Genomic DNA, 24504 nt, shown 5'->3' on the forward strand with positions numbered 1-24504 from the left:
TGAGTAGGTGATATGCGACAGTGTAAAGCTGGAGTTTTTTGAGATGGTCTGCATAGGGCATCCGGTTGAGGCCAGTAAACCTCATTGTGAGGTATTTCTGTGGCCTTTCCAGTTGTTGTAGATGTCTTGTGAGGTACATACAAAAAGGGGCGTTGCACTCTATAATGGGTTCCCAAGTTCTCGTCACACTTTTGGTGTTAATTAGACAACCGCCTATGTGGTAGTTCATGGGTACAGAGTTTTTACCAAAAGTGATGACAATGCACTTTTTGGCATTGAGCTTGAGGCCATGGCTTTGACACCAGGCATCTGTCTCAGTGAGGCCCTTTTGTAGGATGTCCACATCATTACGAGATTTGATAATTGCTCCTAGTTTGCAGTCATCTGCAAACTTTGTTAGCCAAAGACCTTCTGTGTTAGCCTGTACTTCAGAGAAGCAGATACCAAACAGGAGAGGACCTAGGACTGAACCCTGTGGTACTCAACTTCTTCATTGGTCTGAAGTTGGATTTAGAGTCTGCTACTTTCACAGTGTGGGTTCTGTCAGTGAGCCAGTTGGCAACCCATCTTGTGACATAGGGATTTATACCTAGTTTACTGATTTCGTCTATAATTCCAGAGTGGGGGATGGTGTTGAAAGCCTTGGCGAGATCTAGATAGGCTGTGTGTACCACCTTACCCTCATCTACAGCTTTGGTGACCAATTCAAAGAAGTCTATCAGGTTCAGGAGACATGATCTTCCTTTTACAAACCCAAACTGGGTAGGGTCCAGAGTTTGGAGATTATCAATGTCATTGTTTATAAGTTCCATGATGATACGCTCCATAGCCTTGCAGACCAGGCTCGTTAGGCTAATGGGGCGGTAGTTCCCGGGGTCCATGGTGGCTCCCCCTTTGTGGAGTGGGATAACTGATGCTGTGCACCATTCAGTGGGAACAATGCCTGAGGTGAGGCTATGATTGAACATGGTACTTAGGTGGAGTGCCAGTTCGTTCTGTAGTTCATGTAGTATGCAGCCTGGGATGTTGTCAGGTCCCATGGATGCTGTGTTCTTGGCTTTGGAGAGTGTGTTTTTTTACCTGTGCAGCCATGATTACAGGTACTTTGCATTCTTCCCATGTAATGGCTGTGTACAGAGTCAGCCCTGAACTAAAAATGTTGCAACTGCTGGATTTACAAGTTAAGTGTTGAACCTGGAGTCTATTGTGTAATAATATTAATAACTGACATATCCCAGCATGTAGTCACTTGGTAATGTAATCAAGTAAAAGGTGGGTGATTTGTGCAAAATGAACTTAATATGTGACAGGAGGAACTTATTTCACTTATACATGTCCATTGTTAAGTAGCAGGCTTCAGGCATCAAAGATTCACACAGTCATACTTCTCAAAAGTACTGCTGGTTATCACCTGCCCTCAGTTAGCACCATACACTTGCATGGAAAATCATTAAAGGAAGAAGTTAGAAAGTAATGAGACACAATTCAGTTTCAGACTTCACAACCCTCACAAGATCATTAACAATAATGATGCAAAAAAAGTGTGATGCTATGAATACTCTAACTCTCTAAGACCAATAATGGTTAAAGGTACAATTAACAATTGAACATCACAAATGCAGATATACTTAGCACTAAGTCAGCTCTGCACCGAGCATCACACACAAAGCTTATGTATTCCAGAATCCAAAAGACAGCGAGCAGGGATATGGCACAGTTATCATCATTTACACAGGGTGTTGTTTGTGTGTATGTGTGTGTGTGGGGGGGGGGGCAGGAAACCTATGCTGACATAAAAGGTCAGTGAGTGTGTGAGTAAGAAAGAGAATCAGGCAGACATTTGGATAAAGTAACAAGTGGCTAGTGAGACAAAATATTTCTTAAATTTCATGGCTGAACCATGTAACTGCTGTGTGTGTGTGTGTGTGTGTGTGTGTGTGTGTGTGTGTGTGTGTGTGTGTGTGTGTGTGTGTGTGTGTGTGTGTGTGTATGGGTCCTTGGGTCCTCCAGGAGAAATTGGTGTGTGAGTGTTTACATGAACACAACCAAGCTCTATGCTAGCTCTACATCTTGCTATGCCAGACAGGTGTGAGCCATGCATGGTAGAGGTAGCAGTTCATTGTTGTTGTACCCATGAGAACTGGCTCTACCAGGATGTGCACTGGCATGACCACACCCATGGTCAGATGCACCGCAGCTACCTGAACATGACTGATGTCTGCTGGATGAGCTTCCCTCATGAGGTTGCAAATGACCATGATCCCATGGACTGCCATGTCTGGGTGTGGACAGCTCAACCACTGACAGAGCACTGGAAGTATTGCCACTATGGGAAGGTGATCATGCATGACCACATTGGCTAACAGTAGATGATATGACTAACCTATGTCCATGAGAATGCCATCCCCTTCCCAGCAGATGTTCTATCACAGACAGCAACCATTTTAAAGTGTCATTAATCATAGCCACTGAATTGGTAACATGGTGGAGGCGGTCATGCATTTCAGCCTGTGCCACATCTACAACATTTCTCTAGAGGACTTATGGAAATGTACCTGTGCCTCCATAACTGCCCTAATCATATGCTGAGTGGTATGGGAAGAGACACCTGGATCAGGTGGAGGATGGACAGCTTCCTTGAGCAACCCTAACAACCATCCTACATGGCACCTCACCCACACGTTGGCTATGCCAGAGTCAACAGGCACTGAAGATGCAGTAACTATACTTCCCTGATCAATTGTCTCAGCCCTCACCTGTTCAATTTCTGAGGGCTCACTGTAATGGGTGGCCATTGGCCTACTGGCTGTGTCCAATTGAATTGCAGAGGATGGCTGTATGACAACTTCAGTGTCAGATTCAACCCCTGTACCCCATGACTGTTTCACTTTTTGGCCACCATCATCATCAAAGTCTGCTGAAACTCGGACATCAGTTGGTAGAGTTCCCACACTTCCACTGTCAGCAACATCTGTAATAATAAGCAACAAACATAGGGAAAAAAATTAATGCTTACACTACTATAGTCTAACATATGCTAACAAACTAGTGGTGCCACTTTTACAGAATGTACAGTAATATACACAACAGTCCTGACACCAAATCACAAACTAAATATTTCTTTGAACTGCTCATCAGTATTGACAAAAAAAGTATTTGGCTTACCATATGCAGATGATAGTCTGCTCCCTATGCTGGATGGTCCTTTCAGACATTAACTAAAAAGTATGGACAGCATCATCACAATTAACAATAATACAGGGGAAAAATTTTCTTTTGCCCTTAATATGTCCATTAACCATACTTTCAACATGAGCTTTAATGACAAGTCCAACCTAAGCCCCATGTGCAATCAATCAGAATGTGATAACTGTAGCAATCTACAATCCCTCCAACAGATTTCTAGTTAAACAGACCTAATATGATAATGTAAATATTTTACTATACAAGAATATTTAACAATGGAGATATATAACCCTATCTTGTTGTCCCTGAAATGGTAGCACCAATGTCAAGGACATGCTGTTATGCACTTTCCTGGGAACTGTCTGGATCCCTGACAGTGGACAGGAACTCTTCATTTGCTGTTAATGGTGGTTCTCTAACAGCAATCTTCTTGTACCCATCATATCATGGACCACTGCAGCTACTCTCCTCCATGCAGATGAGATCATGTTAGTGGCCCTATGGTGCACCTGATCATATGTCCTGATGTGGCCACCTATTGAATTCACATCTGCAACTATCTGCTGCCAAAACTGTATTCTGCCTGACATATCTCCACGTCCCCTCTCAAACAAAAAGGCACCTTGTTGCCCAAGAGCTTTCACAATGACTTAATTCTCAGAGTCACCGAAGGATGTTCTTTGGGTATTGAGATGCCTGGCTGCCATAGTCCTAGGTGGCCTAAAACACAGCAGAAAGAAATACACATAAGTATCACATAACTAAAAAAACCTATTACCAGATTAAAAAAAAAGTAGCAGTTAAGCATTACCCACTGGAGAAACATAAAACAGTCTAGATATTTGAAATATGAACAACAAGAATTGTGTGGTTGTAACCTATTATATTCACACACAAAGCAAGGTTGGATGCAAAACAAGAGAGAGTAACAGTAACAACATATCTTTGTTTGTGCCAAAACAGAAATGCAGTTTTGCTACCCTACCCCCAAAAGAACAGGCAAATGACACATTTTGCTAACAAATCATCAGTGACATGTTAAAAGTGTTATCAAATGAAGCATCCTTGAAATATGTATACAGATTTAATACAGAACATTCCATTTTAAGCAATTGCCAATCATGTATACCTGTGAAATGCCCTGACAAACCTGCCCATGCCATCAGTACACTTCTAAGTAATGCATACAGATGACAGCAGCATTTGTAAATTAGTATATTTATATAAATGTGAAACAGATTTTTCTTAAATGGCATTTCTGTATCTGCAGTATATATACTGTAGCTAAAAATGCAAGTATACTGTCTCAAGTTCAGTAGTCGTCTGTGCATATATATCCCAAATTAATAACCTAAACAGGTGTCCCCATCCTCAGGTTCCCTAGCTGCACAATTGCCTTTTTATGGTGTAGATTCAGGGCTATTAACCTTGTGAAGATGCAAATGAGGTGTGAATTTATTAGAATTGCTGAAGCCCAAACATTTGGTTTTGTGTATCAGATGTAAACATTGTGCAAACACTCACTTACTGTTTGTTGCTAATTAATTGCAACTGTGAATGATTACTAGTAGGAAGAAGGAAAACACAACAGCAATGCAGAATGTCCTACTTCCAGTGGGTGTGTCAGGTTATGCTTACAAACTGTATAGAAGAAATTTTACCAATGTTGGCAATGTAAGGTAAGCACACAATTCACAGATTCTGTTCATTAACATCCAACCTCCCCTTCATTTGTTGACAACTGTATATCATTGCGATTTAATATCCTTACACATTTTAAGGACAGGGATATAGAAAGCCTTACAGACTGCATGTCTCAGATTACTGGTCAGATAAAAGATGGGCAACAAACACAGTGAGGTAAGACATAGCTACATTTTTGCAAGCACTAGTCATAAATGGATGTGTGATCGCTCAATGTACCACATCTGAAATGTATACATGTACAAATAACTCTTATGTGGTTTCTTAGCACTGCGGATGATGTTGCAAATGGTTGTATGCAGAATGACTTCAATTCCTTGCTGCTAATCTGTTTATGTGGCAAAGAGGGATAAGTCACCCTTGGTGTGTTCTGAAGGTTTATTGGAGTAAGAGTTCAAATCCTGACCTATGTACAAATATTTTATGTGCACTAGCAAACATTTTGTAGTGTTTATATCACAGACTGTTTTTCATCATTTCAACTTCTTTTCCCTTTTATTCATTTATTTTATTGGACATTTTTGTGTAGTGTGTGGCTTAGCCAAACATGGGAAATGGAAAAAATAAAGGTCAGGTTTGGCTGTGGTTATCTCATTTGTGCGATGCTTAGCAGTGAGCAAACTAGACATTTGGCCCACAAAGGAAGCAGACAGAAGAGCTGCAGATCAGGTGTCTGTAAAAGTACAAAGGACAAAAAGAATACATTATTGCAATTCTGCTTTCCATCACTCAGTGCCACTAAGATGCATTGTGCGACAGTTAGCAAAGTTCCCCAACAGCTACAGTCATTGAACAGCTGCAGACAGGGTACAGCCAACAACTGAAAATGTATGTAATCAATTTATTCTGTTGAGCACTGCACAAATATGCCAAGTGGCATTGTGCAGTGATTAATACAGAGAATGTAAAGGGATAATCCCAGAGTCTAAAATTCTGAGTAAAAGAAAATGTCCTGATACCTCCCAGTCGTCTCTACCGACTTACTATGTCAACATCAACCATACCCCCTAGTTTCAATTGAATTAATGCAGCCCTGTTTTCATTCCCGCTGGTGAACACAATTAACAATATTCAGCTCCTGTCAAAGTTTTATGTCCCCAGTCACTGGAAAACAATAAGGTTAATATATTTGTGTGTGTTTGTGGTTTTGGTGGTTAGGCAAGAATCAGTTTTTACTTTTTATGAATTTGTCAAAAAGCTTATCTTAATTCTGCAGCTCTTTATTTCCTTGATTTATTTTGTCTCCATAGCATAACTGTGAGCAGTATATTCAAAACAGTACAGTTCTGTGAATTCATACTAAATCTTAGCAGTCTATTGATGTATTCCCCTTGCTCTATAATAAAGCAATCTCAGAATTAGCATGTATAATTATCAGAGGTTGCAGTAGTAAGTGAAATCATAAATTTGTAAACCAAAGTGAGACAAAAATGAGGTGATTAAACCAAACAAGGAAGCAGAGAACTACCTCATAAAGTGAAACAATAAAGCCTCGGAGGGAATTAATGCAGCAAAACACTTTTATTGAAATATAAAAAACACCATTAACATAGTTAAAAATCTGTTTTCTTTTCAACAACTTCATCAGATGTGGGCTGAAGCATAACTCATCATGTTAAATACTCAAAAATAAATGACATCATAAGTTAATTATCCAATGAAGATCCATTAAAATTCAGTCAAATGTTTTCCATCAGTCCTTTTGTATCACAGGATCGAACCTGACACAACCCAACAAAAGAAAATGGTGCTCGCTCTACCAACTACTTTTTTGTTTTGCCTTGGCTGTCCTGCCAACTGATTACATCATCATTTGTTGCTTCTGGCCACCGACTTTCCTTCTATCGCTGGCCAGAAGCAACAAATGATGATGTAATCAGTTGGTGGGACAGCCGAAGCAAAACAAAATAGTTGGTAGAGCGCGTGCCACATTCTTTTATTGGGTTGTGTCAGGTTCGATCCTGTGATACAAAAGGACTGATGGAAAACATTTGACTGAATTTTAATGGATCTTCTTTGGATAATTAACTTATGATGTCATTAATTTTGAGTATTTAACATGATGAGTTATGCTTCAGTCCACATCTGATGAAGTTGCTGAAATGAAAATTGATTTTTAACTGCGTTAATGGTCTTTTTTAGACTTCAATAAAAGTGTTTTGCTGCATTAATTCCCTCCGAGGCTTTGTTGTTTCACTTTGTGAGATAGTTCTCTGCTTCCTTGTTTGAAATCATAAATTTCCTGAAAGGCTAATTTTCTCTGAGGATAAAATACCCAGGTGAAACTAATGAATAACTCAGTGAGAGCTGTTGTGAGTACAACAGCAATTTCAGATGGAATTTGACTAAGATCATTAAAATTTCCTGTAAGCACCCCTCCCCCAACCCCATAGCCAAATCTGGGACATGCTCAGAAACCCAGAATGAAAATGTAAACAAATACCAGAATCAAAATAAAAAAAAAATCTCTGGGACTGTCCCTTTAAGAATGAGTAGGAAATTATGGAACTGTCATGTAAATACTCCTTTGGCAGCAGGTGTAAGTGCAGAGCTGCAGTACAGATGGTCCTGGGTTCTATTACAGGATGTGCAACCTATTTTTACTGTTGTGAAAGTGCAGTTTATAGCAATGAACTGAACAATAGACAAGTGCTATTTCAACATTCTTGTGGCGACAGGTGTAAGTGTAGGACTGTCATTGACATGGTCCTGGGTTCTAATACAGGACAGTCCAGGCACTGTTACTGTTGTTCTATTTTCCATTATATTCACTCTCACATATTATAACACTTTAGATAGTGGAGCTGATATGAATTATATGTATGAAGGATAAGACACCCTTAGTGTGTTTTCAGATGTATGGCTGAGGGTATACTGCCTACTATATTTCTTTAAGTATAATTTTACTACCTGGACTTGTATGGCCTTCACAATTAAATAAGACACATACACGACTAGATCTACATGCAATAACCTTGTCAGGTCACACACACAAACTGTCAGCTGTATTCGTGAATGATCCCTGACTAGATCTAAGCAGCACTTTGCTGGCAAAGATGGAAATTCAATGCTGTGGAAGAAACGGTTTGTCCCTTATTGCTAGGTTTGAATCCCACACCTTAAAAATCAATGTTATCATTTTGTCAAGCCAAAAACAAATATGTTAGGTCATGACATTTATGTTACCAGTGCATGTCTCTAAACATAACTCACCTAACAGTTACCTTCCACCTTTCAATACATATTTTCAAGCTACTTCACCAGACAACCCTCAAACTCAGGTCAAGTGTCAGATTATCATTCCTATTTCAAATATTTATGTCTTCCCTGCTTGGCACTGCTGTGCTCTGCTTAACATTGTGCAAATGTGGTTTGCACCATTGCTCGGGTTTACTCACTACCAGTAAACGAGATAACTGGAATTGGCAGGAAAGCATCATTTACCATTGCTCTAGGTGGGTGTTAGACATGGCTGGAATTAGTGGGGAAGCTGCCCAGTTTATGGAACAGAGATGGGTGTCCAGGTGTCCAGGATATTTATTGAACTCCTGGTAAAGTTCCACAGACAGATGCTTCTTGAGGGAGGCTATTGTGACTCCCAGTGCAAGTCTGAGGCATGGATTAGTTTGGCTCAGGCTGCATCCAGTGCTCCTGGCATCCCACACAGTGGAGAACAGTGAAGACATCACTTTAAAGACCTACACCAGCACAAATGGGATACTCTCGACCATTGGTTGAGTGAATTTGAGACTGGACATTCCACTCTTGTTTGAGTATGACAATAACAGAGTATTTGTAATACTTAGCAAGCTAAATATAGACAAATATGGTGTGCATAATGCTGTTCTGATCTTTTCTGTTCATTTCCCAGCTAATGCCGACACAGAATTCAATCGACATGCTCATGCTGCTTGACTGGAGAGACTGAGGGAAGCAAGTGGTATGTATGCAGCACAAGAAAAGTATTAATGTAGCTCTAAAAATTAAAGATATATATTTTTAATACACTTGTAGAAAATTAAGCATGCATATCCTAACTGTAAAAGCAAATATGCATGCATTAGTCTGTAGCAGAAACAAACTTTAGGAGTCAAAAATAAGACTGCAGCCAGAAGTTCAGGGTTCAGATACCATGAGTCACAACTATACAATACTGCATTTCTTTAATAATATTTACATTAATTTAAACTCTATACAAGTTGAGCTGGCACCTCGGAGTTCATGAAAATCTACTGCCAATCATTAGCAGACCGGAGTTCCGCTCTGGCAACCCCTAACCGGGAAAAGCCAAAAGGCAAACAACAACAAGTGGCATAAATGCCCTGATGTTAACGGTAATCTGCATAATTAGAACATGCATATGTGCAATATATGCAGATTTCAAGTATTACTTTCAAAAATGTGTAGGTATAGTGTGTATTTGTTAGATTATATAATTAAATGTAATACTTCTAATAAAATAGTGGTATAATCGTGTTAGTGCATCTATTGTGGTGCACAGTATCCTCAAGATAGGAGAACACGGATCACAAACTGCGCGCAGTGGCAGGGCTAGCCACTTGACGGTGTAAAATATGGCTCTAGGTGATTCGGTCATGTTGACTGTCGCCAAAATAAATGGGCATGGGTAGTTACCGGTGATAAGTGGGTTGAGGACCCGGCCTACTCTCTGACCCACACCAGGGACCCATGATAACGGTGGAAGGGGTATATGTGCCCCTACTGGCCAGTGTGTGCCCGCCATAAAAGCCCAGCAGCCCTGGGTCAATAGGCTACTGGCTGGCCAGTGTCTAGTTGCCCAGCCTGGGTTACTTAGGATAGCTCTGTTGAGTGAAAGCTGGACATAAAACCAACCAACCTGCCAAACATGAACTGAGAATTGCTACGCTTAATGAAGGTTCACTGACAGGATGCAGCTTAGAAGTGGATGACGTGATGATACGGAGAAGGCTGGACATCCTATGTGTCCAAGAGACGAGATGGAAGGGCAGTGCAACAAAGCCACTTGGCTTGGGATCCAGACTCTACTACTTAGGCGGTGGACAGGCTAGAAATGGTGTAGGAATTGTGGTGAGACAGAGGCTTCAGAAGTCAGTGAGGGATATCATCAGAATTAATGACAGACTCATGACAATCAGACTCCAGTCTAATGATAGGACAGTATTCATAATCTCAGCCTATGCCCCACAGCAGGGTTGTGATAGTGAGGAAAAGAGTGCATTCAGACAGCAGTTGCAGGACCTACTAAATAAAGCAGGACAACTTGAATTGGTGTTGATAATGGGTGACTTAAATGCACATATCGGGACAGACAGAACAGGATATGAGGACTGCCTGGGTCCACATGGGTTGAGCAATAGGAATAAAGAAGGAGAAGCCATTCTAGACTTCTGTCTGGCAAATGGCTTGATAGTAGCCAACACATGGTTCAGAAAGAGAGAGAGTCACAAGATCACATACAAGACTAGCCAACATGCAACTCAGGTAGACTTCCTCCTAGTAAGGAAAAGGCACTGGGGTAGAATCCATGATTGCAAAGTCATCCCCAGTGAAACAGTCGGTTCACAGCATAAACCAGTAGTTGCCACAATCAGCTGCAAGCAGTGGTCAGAGAAGGCTCTAAGGTCAGCAGAGACCAGGCTGAAGACCTAGAAGTTGTCTGGAGAGAAAGTACAGCAGTTCAAGGAATTACTCAGGGCTCTAGCACCCCAAGAAGAGGAGGAAATAGGTGGAGTTGAAGAAGAGTGGCAGCGCCTAAAAACAGCATGTGTTAGGACTATAGAAAAGATATGTGGCCAAGCCAGGTATGGAAATAAGGTACAAAAGGAAAGCTGGTGGTGGAATGCAGAAGTGCAGGAAGTAATCAAAAAAAAGAAGGAGTGCAGGAAGAAGTGGGAGATTGAAAAGACTGACCAAGCTAGGAAGGACTACTGGTTGGCTAACAAAGAAACTAAGAAAGAAGTTGCAATAGCAAACAATAGGGCATCAGAGGTACTCTATCAGCTTCTAGAAAGTGACTCAGTAAGGGGCACAAAGAAACTATACCAGGTTGCAAGGCAAAGACAGAAAGATAAAGAAGATAGTCAGACACCCTTCATAAGGGATTCCATCAACAACCTGCTTACCAGCCCACAGGACATCAAAGGTAGATGGAAGGAGTATTTCCAGCAGCTTCAGAATGAGGAAAACCCCACAGAAGCGGTACTGCCCCAGAAACAGCCTACAATGAGTGTAGAAGAGGAGCCCAGCTTAGAAGAAGTAAGAGCAGCACTAAGGAAAATGAAGTCAGGGAAAGCAGCAGGCTCAGATGAGGTCACAGCAGACATGATAAAGATGCTGGGTGAGCTAGGGGAGAAATGGCTCCTGAGGGTACTAATTGCAGTGTGGAGAGAAAGGCGTATTCCAGATGACTGGAGAATAAGCATACTCGTGTCAGTGTACAAGAACAAAGGGGACATCCACAACTGTAGACAGTACAGAGGCATCAAACTCCTACCACATTGCATGAAAGTTCTGGAGAGGGTGATTGATAAACGGATACGCAGAATAGTAGAATGTAAGATGGGAGATGAACAGTTCGGATTCAGATCAGGATGCAGCACAATTGACCCGATGTTTGCATTGAGACAGATACTTGAGAAGAAACTAGAGAAGAGGAGATAGTCAAACTGGGCTTTCCTAGACTTGGAGAAAGCATACGACAAGGTCCCAAGAAAGCTGATCTGGGCAGTACTGCGGTGGTTTGAAGTCCCAGAAACATTGGTAGAATTAGTACAGGCTATGTACAAGGACCCAGTGACTCAAGTACGAACAGTGTTTGGCCTCACTGAGGGGTTCCCAGTGGGAGTGGGTGTACACCAGTGTTCAGCTCTGAGCCCACTGCTGTTCATACTGGTAATGGACTACATCAGCAAACAGGTTGAAGGGGTCAGAGCAACAAAGCTGCTGTATGCAGACATTGTGGCATTACAGGCAGACTCTGATCTAGAACTTCAGCAAAGGATAGGAGAATGGAATGCAAATCTGAAGGCACATGGGATGAAACTAAGCACAGATAAGACAGTGGTAATGGCAGCAGATTGGGGAAATCAGAAGAAGCTGATAATAGAGATAGATGGGAAGATAGTGGAACAGGTAAACAGCTTCAAGTATCTGGGAGGGGTGGTTGAGGAGAAGGGTAGTCTGAATGAAGAGGTCAAAGCTAGAATCAGAGGGGCTGCAGCCAACTGGCATAGAGTATCAGGTGTAGTGTATGACAGAAGAATGCCAAAAAAGCTGAAAAGTAAGGTGTACAAGACAGTGGTGCGACCAGTACTACTGTATGGTACAGAAACCTGGGCAGTAAAGGCAGAACAGTTGAAGAAGCTAGAGATGATGGAAATGAAGTGCCTGAGAAAGGTGGTAGGATGCACACTGCAGGACAGGCAAAGAAATGAGGACATAAGAGCAGAAGCCAAAGTAGCTCCAATTGCAGAAAAGATCAAAGAAAACAGATTACGATGGTATAGGCACATGTGTAGAAAAGCAGAAGACAATCTGGTGAGGGAGATTTGGGACAGACAGGAAGAAGGTAAGAGGAAGCGAGGGCATCCAGCAAAGAGGTGGATGGATTGTGTGAAAGAAGATCTGCGGCAGTCAGGCATGAGTGTTGAAGAAGGCAGGAGAGTGGCACTGAATCGAGAGAGTTGGCGACAGTTAATAAGATACCCCGACCCCATATAAATGGGAAAAAGGGGATGATGACGATGAATTGTGTTAGTGCATTGTATGTCACATATGATGGTACTAATTTTACATTTTTTTCTCTCAACCCAACACTTCTCTCTCTCTTTTTTATTTTCTGACGTGTCATCAAAATGTCTCCATGTCATGCATGTGTGCCAAATCACTAAATGCTATACAGCACAGCAGGATAAGCCAGCCTCAGTGGATCAGCATGTCCCTGCTCCATTTCTGGCCTCAGAACCAATGACCAGTACATCTGGGACCCAACCTATTATCACTGCCTCTGCACTACCTGTGCTAACAGGTAGTACTCCCCTAGAAGCTGGTACAGTAGCACCCTACGTGAGCAGTGGAGAAGGTGAGAATTTCATCACCCACTGAGGGATGCCAAGGTTGATGTGTAGGGCCATGCACTTCACCATTTATGTATGTCTATGCTGGATGGAGAGGCTGCTCTCTCTCATTATATGTAGGAGGAAAAGATGTCAAGCACTCCAGCCACCAGTGGAGTAATTCACTCAGCACCTTCAGATGTGGCCAGAGACACCTATATCATCAGGTTGGGAGACCAGAGGATCACGTGCATGGTATCTAAATATGTTGAAATGTGTGAATTGAATTATATCTCAAATCCAGGGATCAGGTCTGTACATCAGGCTGTCTGCTATGTCCTTTCCTGTCCATTATTTAAGTCACAGACATCACAAAATACATACATATCCTGTGTCCAAACAGCTGTCTGAAGGATTGTAAATTGTGGGCTATCATTGACTCCAACTGTGATATTACTATACTAGAGATAGTATCAAGCAACACTCACCAAAGATTGCTGCCACAGCCATGACAATATCTGAAATCACACACAAAGATGAGTTTATTTGTTAAGTCAGGAAAACACACAACCCAAGTATAATGTAGACATCACATCCTATAATTAGACCAATAGATATGTTAACGGTATCCTGCAGTAGATGGTATGTAGAACACCCAGCAGCTTGTGGCCACAGTGCTGACTACTCCCTTGTATCTAACACAACTACTGGATATGTGAAGGATATCCACTTCACAGACCATAATACCTCCACAGTTCACAGTGCTCATTTCACCAATTAATGAGTACAATGCACCCTTCTTCATGTACCTCAGTACACATCCTTCAGTGATGTGCAACTAACATGTATCACCTTTGCCACAGTGAGCTGTCACACATCTTATTAGGCATACCTAAGTATTCTTTTTGTGGCATAAATATTACTGTTTGATGGTGCAGAATCCCCATCAGGTTGTTACACCAGATGCATGTGTGATAACTGTTCCAGTGATGCACACAGTACATACATAGCTGTTTGACAACATTAATGACATGGATAACATTTGTGACAGTGTGGATTGTGCCATATATGCATACACATAAATATGCATATCTATATCTATATATATATATATATATATATATATATAGAGAGAGAGAGAGAGAGAGAGAGAGAACAATAGATATAGATATATATGCCATGCACACCAGCCAACTAGCCTGTATTGCTCATAATGTCACATTCACGTATAGCAATGTCTCTCCTCACACTTCCAGCAGATGTTAAAGTGTGTCAGGATGGTGTGTGTGTGCTTCCCTTCATAGAGTGTAGATGTATCATAATAGTTGTACAGGTTTGCTTGTGCAGAATCATCTCTGATCACTCTAAATCACATATTTTATGTCAGAGGTATGGGATTACTTGTGGTATTATTCTGATATTGCCCATGATTGTGGCTGGTTCTCTTAATGTTGTCCACGAGCCTTTACCTGTGTCCCATTTGCTGGAGAGCTTTGCTGAGATTACATTCATAGTCAGGAAAATTGGTGTTGCTGCCACAACTCGTTTCCATTGATATGTTCTCGCCTGCTGTACATTAGGTTGTTTCACCCGTCTTCTTTCCCTGTGTTCATTCCTACAATTCATCTGTGTGTTCTTATTGAATACACACACTTTCCCTGAGTGTTTATTGTACATGGCAGTCCTTGTATCCTTACAATTCATTTATACAACATCAGGACAGAATGCCAGGAATGGCATTTTACAGTACTCTGCACTGTATACACTGTCCTGTACTGTGTTTGGACCATATACGTATCATGCATCTCCAGTGTCCAGATTTGCATAGTATGCCCCAACTTTCCCCCTTATAGTTTTTGGTCTATTTCTTATAAAATTTGTGGTTTTCTGTAATATTACTGGGATGACCTGACTGATGTTACTAAATAATTACACACATTTGAGTTTCATACTTCAAATCCTTCAAAAAATGCATCTTAACACAAACATCTTGTTATTCTAGCACATTTCTAAAGTGCAAATTTGCAGAATCTTTCCCTAGTTTTGTGTCATTGTCCCCCCTTATGTTGGGCTTTGTCCAGTTTCTTGCACTAAGAAATTGAGAGCTATGGACACTTACTGTATACGTATATGGTAAGCTCTGGTGATCATTGTGGCATTCCACCCAAACATGGTAATTGACTGTGCTCTGCTATAAATGGGATTGCTGCCCATGTTACTTTTCATGGTTTCCTGCCTGGCAACACTACTGCCAGCCACAAAACTGTTCTTATATATGTTTAAATGTGGTGCGTGGCATGAATATCTAATTAGTACTGCTGCTTGCTGCTCATCATCACGTACACATGTAAACTCCATGGAGGCTTTACATGAAGCCTACACAGAGTTTATTGAATCCCAGGAAATGATTTTGTATTAACTAATTCAGTCCTGAACAACAGTGAGCTAATTAATTCCTTTGCTTTTTACAGTCTTCTAAGCTGGAAACCAGTTATTTTCTAAGAGGTTTTCCCTGAAATTCACTACTAAAGCTCACTTCATAAGATTTGCAATATCTAATAAATTATGTGAGTTACAAAAATGCAGAACATAAAACTCTTCAGCAGACAGTGTGCTGCATACCAATGTTAATATCAGATGTATTTCTTTAGATACTGATTTTATATTGCAGTTTTATGAAAGAAAATGCTATTTTATTTGGCAAAATATCACTTCTGTTATGGCCAAACAAAGGGTTAGATGTCTGTAAGTGTGCAAAGTAGATCCAAGGCATCAGTGTGAGATTTGCTCACAGGACTGAAATGTCTTTTTTACCTAACTACCATCCCAAAAGCCTCAGAAATGCATAATATAAACAGTTTTCACAGCTCTGATGATCATTGTATTGTTGGTCTTTTTGAAGAATAGTGAATGGATCAGTTATAAATAATTACATTTGTGTCTAGAAGGAAGTACTGTTCTACATGTGGTGCTGCAAAGTTACACATCTGCATCAGGTGGAGAGAGTGACTGAACATCTATAACAATCCTTTATTGTTGGTGGTTTGTGAACAACTTCCTGCTTATATATGGATGAAGAAGATAAGAAGGGTTGTGATGAATCTTTCTGTAGCAAATAACTACATCAGTGCACACATTACAGAGTGTGGAACAGCCACTGTGGCAAGGATATATGTGGCTTTGACAGGTTGGGAGATTTAATGATTAACTGTAATACACTTTTATTTCTGGGGGGCCATTGCTCCACCACAGTTTGCTGAAATTGGGGTGGTGACCACATGAATCATTAAATGATTACTAAGAGAAGATATAGCACAGCTGCAGGAGGCAGCAATAACCCACAAAATTCTGATCAGTGGGTTTAGTTTCTCCAAGCCTTTTAGGTGTCTAATACCATGATAACAATAGATCTCATTCATATGTCAGGGTATGATTAAAATGAATGAAATTATTATTGTTTCAGTCTTTGATATTAACCAAAATTTCTGCTAGTAACACCTGCAATATGCCCAGAACTGATGCCTTCTGTAATTTGTATGGAGTTACATGTATCAGCAGCATATGTAAATAAAACTATACATAATTTTCTGGTTTGCCATCTAAATATCAGAAGCATAAATAATAAGGCACATAAATTACACACCCTTCTACAAGTCCAATCCCCTGATATTCTGTGCCTAACTGAAACCTGGCTAAAACCATCAACCTCGGATAATGAAGTCTTATCACCTGGGTATAATATACTTAGACTTGACCGCAACACTAGGAGGGGGGGTAGCTGTACTCTTCAAATCCACACTAAAGCTTACCTCAGACCCCATTCAGCCACCCCAAGTCAATAAAGCAGAAATACTTTCTAGCAAGTTCCAGATTAACAAAAGCAAATGCATAAATATTGTCTGCTTGTGCACCCCCCAGGGAGTAATACTAATTCACTTGAAGACATCCTCAACTAGTAATCTGATAACGATCCACAAGAAACCATAGTACTCGGCGATTTTAACATTGACTGGAACACCTGCTCCTCTCAATTTCCTACCACCCATGTAAACATGCATGGGTTCACACAGGTCATATCCACCCCCACTAGAACAGGTAAACTTAACCAAAAAGAAAGTATACTAGAGTGGATACTAATCAACAGCCACCCCCAAATGTATATATCTGGAACCATCCATGATGACCTCAGTGATCACTTTCTCACCTTTATTTGTAGACACAAAACCTATAATTCCCATCCGCCAACCTATAGAACAGTAAGAAATAATAAAAACTTTAATCCCAACAAATTTCAGGATGAACTTAAATCATGCAATTGATCTGCCCTAAAACACTTGCCCCTAGATGAAGCGGTTGCCCACTTTAACAATAAATTCCTTTCCATCCTCGATTCTCATGCTCCTGCTCACTCCACTAGGATCAAAACAAAAGTCGCCCCATGGCTCTCTAAAGAAACCAAATCAAAAATCATAGTCAGAAATAAGGCATGGGCTACTTGGCGTGCTACAAAAGCCCCTCTAGATCAAATTAAATTTTGGCAAATAAGGAATGAGAAAAAATGATCCATCTTACTAGATAAAAAAAACTATTACTTCCATCTCCAGCAAGGAAACTAAAATAATCCTCAAAACTTCTGGGCACTAATAAACAAACAACTGCACCCAGGTCAAACCACCACTCCACCTCCCTCAGCCTCTACTGTTAAACTACCAGAGGATGTCGCAAACACCTTTAATAGTTTCCTTACTGAGACTATCCAAGCCCTAGCTAGCCAATTACCCCTGAACTCCTCTATCATACAGGATACCATTCCTAAAACCCAGTCCTCCTTTAGCTTCCAATCAATCTCTGCATTTTTAATTCATACTCTAATCAATAAACTAAACCTAATACCCTAGCCACTGACCTTCTCCCTGCTGTATATTTACAGAAAGCTGCAGATACTATAGCGTACCCCTGTCTCCATTCTAATTAATCAGACCATATCAGAAGCCAAAGTCCCCTCTATCTGGAAATATCTCGTGTCATACCTCTCCATAAAGGTGGTAGCTCTACTGAATTATCTAACTATAGACCCATATCCATCTTGTCACCCCTGGCAAAAATCATGGAAAAGTGCGTCCACAAACAACTTCTGTACTTTCTAACCCAAAGAAACCTACTGGTTAAATCTCAGAAATGTTTACTTAGCATACTGTAAAACATGCTGGGGATATTATATAGGTAAAACTGAAAGGCATTTGAGAACTCAAATTTATGAACATATTAGGGACATAAGTAAAAAGTAAAAAGAATGAGAACAATGCCTTATACAGACATGCACTCACATGTCAGAAGATGAATATTAAATTCTGGGTATTGGAAGAAGTTAAACAAAAAGAAAGGAGAGGAGACTGGGAGACATTCCAGGAGTATCGCGAGATGATTTGTCAGATAAGGTTAGATTCTTGTATATATCCAGGAATGAACGACCACATCTCAATTAAACCTGCTTTGAAGTTATTATCATTAGATTTAAAAAGAGGCAAACAAACAATGAAATAAAAAGAGCTACAATAAAACTTTCACTATAGAAGCATCATACTAGACAGGTATTTATGTAGGTATGTAACATCTAATGATTCCTTAAGATATGTATTAATTATTGGCACATTATAGGGAGAAAGAGAAAATTAATATTGTCATAAGAAGCTTCTAAAGATAGTTTAATCATGTCACATCCTAATGAACTAGAAGCTACCAAAATTATTAGATCTATAAAATTATTAGATCTATTAATATATTAACACATCACTAGTTGGGTACTTTTTATTGCATATACAGTACTATACAAATAAGATGTATACAAGTTTCTTTTATGTTTTATGTTTTGTTATGTTTTATTATGTATATTATTATGTATGGTATATTATAGGTAATCAGTGACTAGATTCATTTGCCTTCAATTACAAGTTTATGCCAAGCAGATTTTTTCATGTTTATGTGTGTATATTTATATTTTCACATACATACATACATACATATTTTAGAAAAGATGTATATTTTTATGGATTTGAAATACTTATGTAAATTATTCGTGACTTCTAGTGTATAAGAAGATTTTTTATAAAAAGTTTTTTAACTCATAATTGCTATTAATTATCACTATGGAAAATAATTGGTCAGAATGCAAGTATTTAAACAGAATTTTGGCATGAACATTAGATTCTGAGGAAGTCTCACGATAAGAGACGAAAGCGCGCTCAATCTGGTCTATGTGTTGCAAATAAAGATCTTGTTCTTTTATATTACTATCGCTGTGTTATTTCCAACAGTAAATTTGTATCGGTGGTGGAGGACAGCCTTTATTGTGCCAAATGGTGGGAGGTTCGTGTGGTGTGACTAATTTGTGTTGATATTGGGTTCGACAGTATCGAGCTATATTATGTGGTTAGTAAATCTCAGAATGGCTTCAGACCACATCATAGTACCACCACAGCCCTCCTCACCTTCTCTAATGCTATAAACCATAACAGGAACAACAACAAACTATCCTCAGCCCTTTCTTTGGAACTCTATAAGGTTTTTGACATGGTTAACCACCATCTACTCATTCACACCCTGGCAACAATGTCTCTAGGCAATCACTCTTTTCAATGATTTCAATCCTCTCTCCACAATAGACAACAAGCCATCCAATGGCAGAACAAACTATCCAACCTCCTACCTAACACCCTAGGTGTCCCCCAGGGGTCTATTCTGGGACTACTACTGTTTTCCATTTTTATTAATGACATCCACACTGTCATCCAAATGCTAACTGCATTCGACATGTGGACGACTCCACGTTGATCTGCAGTGGCACCTCCCATACTGTGCTGCAGACAATTACTTAGTGTACTTTCAACTTAGTTAAAAATTGGCTTGCCGACTGCTGTCTGATTCTAAATCCCAACAAAACAAAGCTACTACTTTTGTCCCCCAGCCAAGATCTCCAATGTTATCTTTCTCCATTAAGTCTAACAATGGTACCATAATCTCCCAAGATGCTCACACAATACTCCTTGGGGTTATTGTAGACAATCTTAAATTTGATGTTCACATTAACAAAACTGTCAAATCCATTAATAAAAAACTTGGCTCACTATATAGGATAAAGCCATTCCTAACCCCACCTGCTAGGACTGCCATTGCCCACTCCCATCTGCTCTCTACCCTCTTCTATGCTTCCCCTTTACTTGCCAACTTAAATAAAACTGAACTTAACAGACTCTCTGGCTACTGTAATAACATAGCTAGATTTGCCACTGGTCTGCCCTATAGAACACATTACTGCATAAACCTAAAAAAATCTTGGATGGCTAGCGATATCCAGGCAGATTCAGTATAACCAACTTATTGTGGCTCACAAAGTACTTAACCAACCTAAAAATACACCTGCTTTGAAAAACATCATCTATCCCCACTCCAACCTCAGACTACTTCGCTCATCTATTAGGCTGGTAGTGCAAACCATCAAATCCAACAATTCAGCTGGAGACTCCCCGTTTGCCAACTCTGTTGGCAAAACTTGGAACTCGCTACCTGCTAACATTACCCTAGACACTACTCTATCTCAATTTAAGAAAACTCTCAAGCAATATTTCAAGTCTCACTGGCTATGTCCTTTCTCCAATCCTGACTAAATATTTAGTATTAATGGTGCACTAGTATTATTTTGTAAATTTAACTCAACTGGGTTGTAATTAGTAAGCCAGATTAGAAGTGTGTGAGATTGTATAACTTAGACTCCTCAACAAAGTCTGTAAATTGTGTTTAATTCGTATTATGTTAAATTTGCTTGTGTTACTTCCTTTGGAGATTTTCTCCCCAGACCTCTGCTGAAAATGGACATGTATCCAGTCAGACTATCCCGGTCAACAAATGTAAAATAAATAAATAAAAATTTTCATCAAACCTGTTGTTGCTACTACTACCGCTGGAACACTCTGGGTATCCTTCCATGTTACTCTAGTTTCTGCCTGCAAATACTGGTAGTTTATGACTTTGTGTCTTTTTGTACGTAGGACACTGTAATCAATGGGAGTAGCAATTTCAATGATCAATGCTCCTTTTTTTTTGTTTTGTTTTTTTTGTTTTTCCTGGACTACTTTATTTGGCTTTCTTGCATCAATTTTTTGAAGTGTTGACAACGAGTGATCCCATATCATATAAACTTCATCATTTTCTGCAATGCTTTGTGGTTCATATTTCCAGTGCTTCTCAACTACTTCAGTATTGTAATGTTTGCTCAATCCCCACTGTAACAGTCTTACAACACTATTGTGCCTTTCAGTATGCAGACCCTCTGAAGAGTCCATCAGACATAGCAACATGATGTGTGATTGCTTTCAGTTCTTTTTTTATAGAACCTGCATTTCTCTGTTTCCCAAACATGTTCAATGGACTTTGTTCACCAATGTGTACATAGTCCACTATGATGGGCTGCCATTATTAACCTTTCATCTTTTGGCTTCAATTCACCTCTCCTTAACCATTCATGCATCAAGCCCTGATCGACATGAGTTCATTACAGGAGATCTCTAAGCTTGCCACAATATGTAAGCCCTTTCTACATTTCTTTCCTTCTCATCTGATCCTTCTCCTCTTTTTTTTTTTTTTTGTTTGGTTGTTTTGTTTTGACACATGCAGTTGCTGGTTGATTTTGTCTACTTCTGGTTTAATTTTCATTCATTATGCTTCTGCTAAGCATAGCAGGCAAGTCATCTTAGACTCCTTATCCTCATGTTTTGAAACTTTAACTATGTTTGGATCTGGTGAGGTTAGCAGATATTTATGCAGTCCCACAACTGCAGATCTATACATGTAATCAGTTTCAAGGAGACCCATACCTCCTTCAGAACAAGGAATATATAATCTTAGTATGCAGTGAGTTTTATTTATCATTTGATAAGCATGAAACATTTTTTTCCATTTTTCCAGAATCCTGACCAAAAGATTAAATATCTTTTGGGGACAGTCGATCACCCCAAAAAGTGTAAGATAGAACAGGAAGAGCAAATTGATTTATAGCATGGACATTATTCTTAAATGTCAGGGCTGTTTTCAGTTTTAGTCTTCTCGAGTATTCTTTACTGAATTTTATTCACATTTGTTCATGTTTTATTGCCATTCCTTCATCAGTTCCCAGGTATTCATACACTGCATCCTCCTCTGGTTCCTTCGTATCACATCCCTGTTCCAGATTGATATTTTCTTGGTGCTGTAACTTTTCTGCTTTAAACATTGCTTTTGCAAATTTATCAAAATCAAATGACATTCTTACATGATCTGCAAAGTTTTAGCCACTTGCAGTTGTGCTTTCAATTCCACTTTTGATGAACTATGCAGTTTTAAGTTATCCACAAAAAAGTAGATGAGAAATCTTTAAAAAATGTTGTTTTCTGGAAGACAAATTGCAACCATGGCCTAATCTGTTAAGCAAACAGCTTAATGGCTAAAGAGCAAGACAAGAAATCAGTGGTGACAAACAATTACCCTACAACATCCCATTTGTTTTATCCTGAGATAATAATTTGCCATTTGTCATGACTTAGCTGCAATGTGGATTGCCACTGTTTTAAGATCACTTCAATATATGTCTTATATATCTTAAACATCCATAAGCATTACCTTATACATGAATGTGAGATGCTGTCAGATGCTTTTTGTAAACTATTCATGCCATACTTCAGTTCTTCTCATTTTTACAATTCTCTATTATAGTTTTATGTAGTAAATAATTCTTTGTTCCATATCACTTTCTTCTGTTACACTTTTGTTCTATTGCCATAATTGTTTTTTTTTTCCTAAATGACTATAAAATCTATTAGCTCCAGTATACAATGTATATGTTGTTGGAAGGCAAGTTATCGGTCTACAGTTTTAGGATGGCTTGCAGGTTCAGGTTGGTGTCCATTTGGGATATGCATCTAAGTAATTCTTACTCAGAACTAAATCTTTGTGCAAAGATGCTAATACTTTTAGCCAAAATTTGTGTGCTGTGTCTAATCCCAGAGTTTTCCATGTAGGAGCATTTCTTAATTTTATTTCGGTTTCTCTGGCTGTTACTTTATCATATTTCATATCCACTGTATTAGAACACCTTCCTGTTTCTTTCTCTTGTTCTATCCATCCAGCGTATTTATTATGTTCCACAGAACCTTCATGAATATTTCTCTAAAAATGTGTCTATTCCTTCTGTTCTGTTGGTGCTTGTATTCCTTTCACTTTGCTTACACGTTGTCTATAACACTTTTTAGTCATCAAATAATTGCTTGTTTTGTACTTTTCTTTTATATTTATCTGCTTATCTTCGAAGATAGGTCTGTGTGAGATATAGCATGTTCCCTGATTGGCTGTTCTGACAGAAAGGACTGTGTTATAATACCCAAGGTCTGCATCCATAGATCATATATGGAACATTGTGGATGGGGTAAGGTGGAGAAGGCACACTGAATAATCAATGCAGAGCAGGAGTGAATATGTGGATCACAAAATAGGTGAACCATAAAGGAGTGTTGAAAATGACAAATTAATGATTACATGGAATCAACACATATTAGTAGCTAAGAAGACAGAAGCAAACAGGTTAGATAGTGTTCAGGAAAAAAATACTGAAATAGAATAGATTATTGAAATTGCTACATCCAGTGACTATAGTGTCTTAAGAATTGAAAGACATAAATTTGCAAAATATCAGGTTTTGCAAGCAGAAACTTGACCAATGTGGATAAAGGATGTACAGATAGTTCCAGGTGTGATAAAACCAAATGGGCTAATAAAAAAAATCTTCAAATGTATTTAAATATGTTCCTGAGAAAAGTAAGCCCTTATGAACAGCAAATAGAGGCAATTTTGGGGGCATTGCCAGTACTGAGAAAATTATTTGTATCAAATGTCAAAGAGTGAAGCAGAACTGATTTCATGAACTTTAATTATGATCTGACTTAGAAATGGGGTCCATTCCTATTAAGGTATGTAAAACACTAAGCATTTGGTGAAATTAAACTTAGGCAGGGTTGAATATGTGGAACACACAGCAACTGTGTTTTCCTGAGCACAGGCAAGTACAGGGTGATGACATGATTTATGCCATATTCACTTTATATCCTCAAAATACTGAAATGTCGAAATTCAGTATTTCTAAACTTTAAGGTCGAAAATTTAAAACCACGAAAATTCACAACTGCAAAATTCAAAATCTCGCACACCGGAGATTTTGAATTTCACACTTCTACTCCACACACACACCTTCCTCCCCACACATAAACACAATCTCTGTGCTACATAAAAGCAGGGGGGCAGGCCCCCCTGCATCCCCATGTACCCCCCCCCCCACTTAAATATTCTCACTCCAAGGTCACACTACTTACAAACACACAAAAAACACCACCACACAAACTACATTCTCCTCGCACACACACATCACAGCAACAGAACACACTGACACACACCACAGCCCCTACCCAAAACCCTTATGACACACACACTTACCTGAATCCATAACCAAAGTGAAACCTCAGAAGCACGAAATTCA

This window comes from Protopterus annectens, chromosome 5.part1, assembly GCF_019279795.1.
Source record: "Protopterus annectens isolate FY-2018-M chromosome 5.part1, PAN1.0, whole genome shotgun sequence".
Lineage (NCBI taxonomy): Eukaryota > Metazoa > Chordata > Ceratodontiformes > Protopteridae > Protopterus > Protopterus annectens.